At 39.9% G+C, this 8,467-nt stretch overlaps 1 long non-coding RNA gene across 1 annotated transcript; it reads left to right on the forward strand.

Moving 5' to 3' along the window:
- Positions 1–1,065: 1,065 nt before the first annotated feature.
- Positions 1,066–7,705, forward strand: LOC144336127 (uncharacterized). Its single transcript, XR_013407622.1, has 2 exons — positions 1,066–1,180; positions 6,178–7,705. It is a non-coding gene; the product is annotated as an uncharacterized LOC144336127 (long non-coding RNA).
- Positions 7,706–8,467: the final 762 nt, after the last annotated feature.

Raw genomic sequence — 8,467 nt, forward strand, 5'->3', positions numbered from 1 at the left:
CATGCGTACATGCATATGTAAGTATCATCTCAGGTACGTGGATTCAAAATTCTGATGCAAACAAGAATAATTACAAAACAGGGTAGGGTGTCAACAAGTGAGAATTGAAATGAAAGTTCTGATATGTTCCAGAGACAATACGGGAGGTCGTCACATCACATAAATATCTTACCCATTTTAAACGTGACAATTCCTGCCAACATCGGCCTGGATTAAGATGATTTCATTGACATAAGGAACAGAAAATATAATATTTATTCTAATGAGATTCTGTAATCATTACATTATTTTCACAATTATAAGTAATCACTAAATAACTTCCTCCCAAGGGTCTAAAAATAAAAATAAGATAACAAAAGAAGGTCACAGTCCTGACAGCTTTATCATGCAAATCACAACTGTGAAAATTAAGCATGTTTTTGAGACTATGCCCTCCTCAAATATCCTTCCTGGAATTTTGTACCAGTAATGGCTGGTAATTAATTGTTATACCAGCTGGAAAGTATATCATTTGGGGTATGTGAAGTAAACATGTAAAGAGAAATGACCACACACACCTGAAACCAGGCCTCATTTCACAACTGTTTCCTACTTTCGATTTGCTTAGTTTACTTCATGAGGTATCTCGAGGAGAGAAAGCAGAGCTGGGATCTGCCCTGAGGCTGCTTCGGGAAGAGCTGGGTGGGCACCAAGACCCTCAGACCGAGGGCTGAGCTGCGTGGCTATGACCCCATCACTGCAGCTCCCCAAGCGTGTGTCCCTGTGTGTCACGCAAACCCCTGCCACACAGGTGACACACGCCACACGCCTGACACAGGCTCAGCACACAGGGAGCTGCAGGGGCCTTTGAAAACAGTATGCTGAGAATAGATAGGGCTCAAGGACAGTATCTCCAATTGAACTTTTAATGAACTCCCGTAGGCGCCAAGAAGGCGGGCAGATAAGGAAGAGCATAGAAACAAAGAACTGAGTAGAAGGTTACATCTGGGAAAAGAAAGTTTGTTTTGCATTGCATTCTTTCTGCTGACGTGGGGTTTATGGAGTATAAATAAAGGGAGGCGGAGGCTCTGAGCGCGGCCGCCATGTTCTCTGTGTGTCTTTGTCTTTTGTGTGTTCTTTCATTCTCCACCACCCCCGGCACGGACCCCAACAAGTGGCGCAGCGAGCAGGGTCAGCACGGGTGAGTAGGGGAGAACAAGAAGGGGAACCCCCTAGGGGCGGGTAAGGCCCGGATATTGTTAAGGGGAACCTTCTTAAGCTTTCATTATGGGGAATTCCATCTCTCTGGCCTCAGAATATTTACGGCTGTTTCAAGGACTGTTGCTGTCTATAGGAGTAAAAGTGAAAGAAAAAGACTTTGAAGTGATTGTTTGCCCATGTTGAACAACATTGTTACTGGTTTCAGTATCAGACTAAAGTGCAGCTGAATCGCAGAGAATGGTTACAGGTAGTAAAAACTCTGCTTAGAGCTCTCCCGTTAGGGGATATTATGCCTCTAAAATTGTGGACCTTGTGTGACTCTATCACTCAGACATTAGAGTTACTTGAGACTGATTCAGAGTGTGGTAATGTAGCCACAGGAGGAAAGGTATCTGAGGATTTGGAAAAAATAAAAATAAAATAAATCTGAAATGGAGCCCATTTGTGCCAGGATAACAGAGGATGGGGGGGTAGCAAAAGGGGGAGAAGAGAAAAAGCCAGCTCTTCCTTCTTCTAAGGGAAATTCTGACATACAGTGTATTATGGAAATGCTTCAACAAATATTACAGATATATTCTTCTAATTCACCTTTGCGAGCTTTCCCTGTTTCTTTTCCTTCTGCCCTGTTAAAAGAGGATTTTCCAGTGCCTCCAACCCCCCAGCTTCCTTATCTTTACCTTTGTTTGGCAAAGTTGAAGCCCTGTTCACATCAGACATACTTTAAATTTATACTAAACACCTGTTTAATATGTTAAAACCAGTGTATATGTATATCTTATTGTTTGTTAAAATATTATGAGTATTTCAATAGTCAATAAATAAACACATTAATATTAACTATTAATATTAATATAGTATTAATAACCCCAGCTAGGAAATTGTTATGTTATAGGGGTGCATAGGTTCCACCAATTTACACTCCAAACAGAAGTTGAATATTCGAGCTGCTTAATACATTAACTACCTCTTGATATTTTCTGTGTTTTTAAATTTTAACCATTGTATTGTGTATGTAATGATTCTCAATTTGGTATTAATATACATATTTCCTAGTGAGTAATTATGTTAGACATATAGGTTTATTGTCATTTCTTTGTTCTGCTACTTTTGGTTGGGTTATTTGCCTTTTCTTATTAATACGTTGAGATTCTTTATATTTGGGGATATGAGTATTATTATATATTATATATACTTTTAATTAAAAAAAAAATTTAAGGAGCTGGATCTGTTTCCAATTATTTGTGCTTCTTTTGCTCCTAATGCTCAGTTTTCAAATGGTGGCAATAATGTCCAATTTAATGCCTTACAAATTAAATTTTTAAAAAGAAATGAAAGCTGCCATTTCTAACTATGGACCTCAATCTCCTTTTATCCTTGGTCTTCTTGATATTTTTCATCAGAAAATTTGATAATTCCTATAGACTGGAAGACTTTGGGGAAGGCTTTTCTTGATCGTTCTCAGTGGTTACAATTGCACAGCTGGTAAATGAACAAGGCACATGTATAGGCTAGAAAAAATGTTATGTGTGATCCCCCTGGACCCACTGAGGAACAACTCACAGGCACGGACCAATATGCTACTCTTAATGCTCAGGCTGGTTTAGATGATGTTGCCTTTACTCAAATCAAGACTTTGTTTTTAAGGACCTGAAATAAGGTAGAGATAACAGGAAAATGTTCCCTTTCCTCTGTGAAGATTTTACAGGGCACAAATGAACTATATTCAGATTTCGTAGCCCGTCTTCAGGATGCTGTCTTCAAAATTGTGGGTGCTGGCCTTGCTTCAAAAATTGTGTTATAAACATTGTCTTTTAAAAATGCTTATGCTGACTGTTAAAAATTGTTAAAATCGTTAAAGGCCAATGGGGCCAATTTAGATAAATATATTAAAACTTGTGTTAGTGTTGGAGGGGCTATTTATGATGCTCAATTATTTGCTGGAGCTTTGTCTAAAGCCTTAAAAGGAAATAACAGACAAGGTGTTTGTTTGCAGTGTGGTAAACCTAGACATTTCAAAAAAAAGAATGTCATAAAAATTGAACACTTTTATCCCTCAAGGCAGAAAGCTGCCTTCAGAGGTGTACAAATATTGTGGTAAAGGTCGACATTGGACAAATAAATGTCGTTCCAAAACTGATAAAAGTGGAAATTTACTGTCTCCTCTCCTGGGAAATGGGAGCCGGGGCCCACAGGCTTGGGGCCCCAACAATTACAATAGAAGTCTACTACAATATTCAGTGAGCAATGGCCTACAACATTAAGGAATAAATTCAAGTCCTCCTTAAGGATCCCACACCTTACCCCAGTTTCTCAGCTTTATGCAGCAACTAAGCAGAGCGCCGCTGCTGACTTAGCTATTACTCAGCCTTATACTTTGTCTCCTAATAGAGGAGTATATAAATTAGCTATTAGAGTGTGTGGCCCTTTGCCAAAAGGACATGATATTACCAATAAAATTTTTATTTTGGTACAAGTTTCACAATTTATACGCCTAGAGGCAGGGGAACGTATTCTCAATAGAGAGGGTTTCGTAGCACAGAAAAAACTGTTTTTTGGGAAACTTTAGTTTCTAATCAAAAGCCTTTATGTTCATTGCACATTAATGGGATAGTTTTAAAAGAGTTAATTGATACGGGGGTGAATATGTCTATTATTTGTTTAAATTAGTGGCCTATACAATGGGAAAAAAGACAAGTTTCAGTTATACTCACTGGCTTGGGTGCTGCTTTTGTGATTTATCAAGACGTAGAACCTTTAACCTGTGTCGGTGCTAAAGGTCAACAAGGTCAAGTGTTTTTTTTAATTTTTATATTGTTCCTATCAATATTAATTTTTGGGAACAAGATCTTTCACAACAATTTGCTGCTTTTTTAAACATTCCTCATATTTCCTCAGCTGCCAAAAATAAGATGTTCAAAATGGGCTACAATCCTTTAAACTCATAGCCACCACTCCTATTTAGGTGAAACAGTGACTATTATTTAAAGAAATACTTAGGACTCTAAAAGAGTAAGTCAAAAAACAAATGGCCGAGAGGAATATAAAGCCACGTATTTCTGCATGGAATTCCTGTCTTTGTCTTGTCTTAAAATTATAAATGTTTACATTAAACCTAGGGAAAGTTTACAGCCTGGTCTTCCTAATCCTGCCCTTATCCCACAAAGTTAAAACCAGAGAAAAGCAGCAAGATGCTTTTGTATCATTACAAACTCAGCTTTCTTTCTACTCACTTAATATTGCCACAGAAAAAATTTAACTGGATTTTCTTATCAATATTTAGGGTATACCTTGGGGGCACAAAATATTCGACCCCAAAAAATTCAAATTCGACGTGATCATTTAAAAACATTAAATGATTTTCAAAAGCTTCTAGGAGACATTAATTGGATGCGTCCTGTTTTAGGAATACCAACATATCAGTTATAACATCTTTTTTCTATTCTAGAAGGAGACAGTCACTTGGACAACTCACGGCATTTAACTCCTTTGGCTTTACAGGAACTCCAGCCTGTTGAAGAGCAACTTCAAAAGGCCCTTCCTTTTGTTTATTTCATACTTTACCTTCTCCCACAGGAATGATTCATCAAACTAGTCGACCACTAAAATGGATCTTTTTGTCCAATAAAATATCTAAACGCTTGGCTACTTATATCGATCGTTTAGCTGAAGTGATCATCAAAGGACGGCATCACTGTCGACAACTTTGGGGAGGAGATCCTTCCTTAATTATCTCTCAATTCACTCATAGTCAGATCACTTATCTTCTTGCAACTTCTGATTCTTGGCAAGAAGCTTCATCAATCTTGAGTTACAGTTTATCCTTATCCCTCGGTGCAATAGGGAGAATTGTTTGCTATTCTCATGGTCTTACTTGATTTCCCTACTACTGGTTGTAACATTGTTAGTGATTCTCAATACGCCGTTTATGTTACTTCTTATATTTCTCAGGCCACTTTACCTCTTTGTACTACTTCTTCTCTTCAGAAATTCTTTTCTTTGTTATCCTTTACTTTGAGCCAACGTCGAGCTCCTTTATTCATCACTCATCTTCGTTCTCATTCTCAACTTTCTGGACCATTAGTTCATGGTAATACTCAGATTGATTTGCTTTTAATCGGCCACCTACATGCTGCAGAACAAAAATATACTCTACATCACACTAATAGTTCTGGCCTTCAACGATGGTTTCATTTAACTCATAAACAAGCTCGTTCTCTTATTCGAGCTTGTCCTTCCTGTGCTCCTTTGAGCATTCCATCCTTCCATCCTGGGGTTAATCCACGAGGTGTCCCTTCTTTTAGACGATTAAAGTATGTTCATCATACCATTGATACCTTTTCTCATTTCTGTTATTACTCATCTCTTAGCTTATTTCGCCATCATGGGCATTCCTCATACTTAAAACTAATAATGCCCCTGCCTATGTCTCTCGTAAATTACAAGTTTTCTTACAGCAATACAATATTCAACATATCACCGGTATCCCGGGCAACAGTCAAGGTCAAGCCATCATTGAGCACACAAATTTAACTTTAAAAACTTAACTATTAAAACAAAACAAAAAGGGGGAAATGAGCCCCCCAGAAACCAGATTTTGAAACCAGATTTTGAAGGTTCTTTTTACCTTAATTTTTTTGAATCAATGGAGACAATTGCAAGACTCTGCTGTCGTAACCCATCTTTCCTCAACTCCCTCAGTGATAGTCCCTGCTGACAGTTTAAAGGTTTGGTATCCTAATGAAGAAGGTAAGCATGTTCAAGGGCAAGTTCTAAAACAGGGACGGGGCTATGCTCTTGTCCTTACAGGGAGTGGACCTGAGTGGTTTCCTACAAGATGATTGAAACCCTGTTGAAAAGAAAACTGGATTCAGCATGCATTTCTTCCTTTGTTAGATGTGCCTCGGCGGGAGACTTATTTCTCTTAGTGAGGCTTTGTATGAATATTGGACTTATATTCCCTTTCCACCCTTGTATCAGGGAGTCGCCTGAGAGGAGGCGGAAATTAAGGTTTTCACCAATAACATTACTTGGATGCCATCCCCCATATGGACAAGGACAACATAGAACGGGAAACAGCAATTATAATCAGCACATACCAATTTGGAGTGGAAGGACTTCCAATATGTATGGGAAATAGTCCTCATTGTCTCCGAAAAATGCATGAAGCTTGGGCTGTTCGTTATAATCATAGTCATGTGGCTGCTAATACTGTTATTATTGTAACTAGAAGTTTTTAATATAATCATACTGTATATAGTAATGAAACTATTCCTAGTTCTTTACTTTTTGGTCCTATTCTAGAGGTTTCTCCTAATATTGAGGTGCTGGAGTGACAATAATGTCGGGGAACTAAACCCCGGATTTTATTAGAATACAACGGGATGCAAATAACTGATTGAAGTGTGCACGGTGATTTTCAAACAAAATTTAGTCACATACCTTTGAAATGACACTGGGTAAATAAAAGTATTGCTGCTAACAGTAATGAAACCTTGGTATGGCGTGAAGGAGGCCTGAAGTACAGAGTTATTTTTGGAAGTTGTTAGTTGCAGGCGATGCCATTAGCACTTTTGTGGGGAATATGCCCCTTAATCTTTCTAACCCGAATAACTCCTTTCATATTCAGTTATATCGGAATACCTCCTGATATATTATTGCTTGTGTCCGTAAGCCCCACCTATTATTAGCAGGAAATTTGACATGGGATAATCTTACGGGGACTGTTAATTGTACAGATATGTGTACATTTTTGTCTTGCCTCAATCATTCCTGGTGGCACAATTTTACTGAGGATATTTATATCCTCAGGGCTCGTAAGGAAATTTGGCTACCTGTTAACCTTACGCGACCATGGGGGGCATCACCTCTTGAGACTTATATTTGGACTTCTCTCCAGCGAACCCTCCGTGCCCTTGGACTTATAATTGCCTCGGTGATGAGCCTTGTCGCCATCATCTCCACTGCAGCCATAGCAGGACTCGCTCTTCGTCAAAGCATACAAAATGCTGAATTTATGCAGCAATGGCACGAACAATCTCAGCGGTTATGGCTTCAACAACGAAACACTGATTCTCAACTTGCTGAAAGATTGGACAACATGGAGCAAGCATTGACATGGCTTGGAGATCAGCTCACTGTACTCAGTACTCGGATGACATTACAATGTGATTGGAACTCCACTCAATTTTGTGTAACGCCTGTGCCTTTTAACATCTCTCAAAATTGGACTGTAATCCGAAAATTATTAGTAGGCCATAAAAATATTAGTTTGGACATCCAAGAGCTCACTCAGAACATTTCCGAAGCATTTCGACAACAATTACATGTGTTGTCCGGAACTGTAACCCTTCAGGAGCTGGGTCAGCGCCTTGCTTTAACCCATGGACCCAGATGAAGATATGGATTTCTACAATCTCTGGAAGTATATTGCTTTGGGCACTTGGATTGGGTCTACTTCTTTTGGTGATTCGATGCTCCCTCCATCGCCTCCAAAAACAAAAGAAAACACAAGAACGAATATGGGCTACCTTTTTAGGATTGAGGCAAAACAAAAAAAAAAGGGGGGGAAATGCAGGGGCCTTTGAAAACAGTATGCTGAGAATAGATAGGGCTCAAGGACAGTATCTCCAATTGAACTTTTAATGAACTCCCGTAGGCGCCAAGAAGGCGAGCAGATAAGGAAGAGCATAGAAACAAAGAACTGAGTAGAAGGTTACATCTGGGAAAAGAAAGTTTGTTTTGCATTGCATTCTTTCTGCTGACGTGGGGTTTATGGAGTATAAATAAAGTGAGGCGGAGGCTCTGAGCGCGGCCGCCATGTTCTCTGTGTGTCTTTGTCTTTTGTGTGTTCTTTCATTCTCCACCACCCCTGGCACGGACCCCAACAGGGAGCGATCAGTAAGTGGTGACTAGAGAGAAGTGACGGCCTTCAGCGTGGACGGAGAAAACAGGCCACAGACTCACAGAGGAAACGCCACAGATCCACAGACGGAGAAAACACCACAGACGCACGGACGGAGGAAACACCACAGACGCACGGAGGGAAGAAAAGCGCCACAGACGCATGGAGGGAGGAAAAGTGCCACAGACGCAGGGACGAAAGAAATGCCACTGACGCACGGATGGAAGAAACACCACAGACGCATGGATGGAGGAAACGTGCCACAGAGGCACACACGGAGAAACCAGGCCACAGATGCACGAACGGAGGAAACGCCACACATGCACGGACAGAGGAAACAGGGCAGAGACGCCCACACACCAGTGT

The sequence above is a fragment of the Macaca mulatta genome, chromosome 17 (genome assembly GCF_049350105.2).
Source record: "Macaca mulatta isolate MMU2019108-1 chromosome 17, T2T-MMU8v2.0, whole genome shotgun sequence".
NCBI lineage: Eukaryota > Metazoa > Chordata > Mammalia > Primates > Cercopithecidae > Macaca > Macaca mulatta.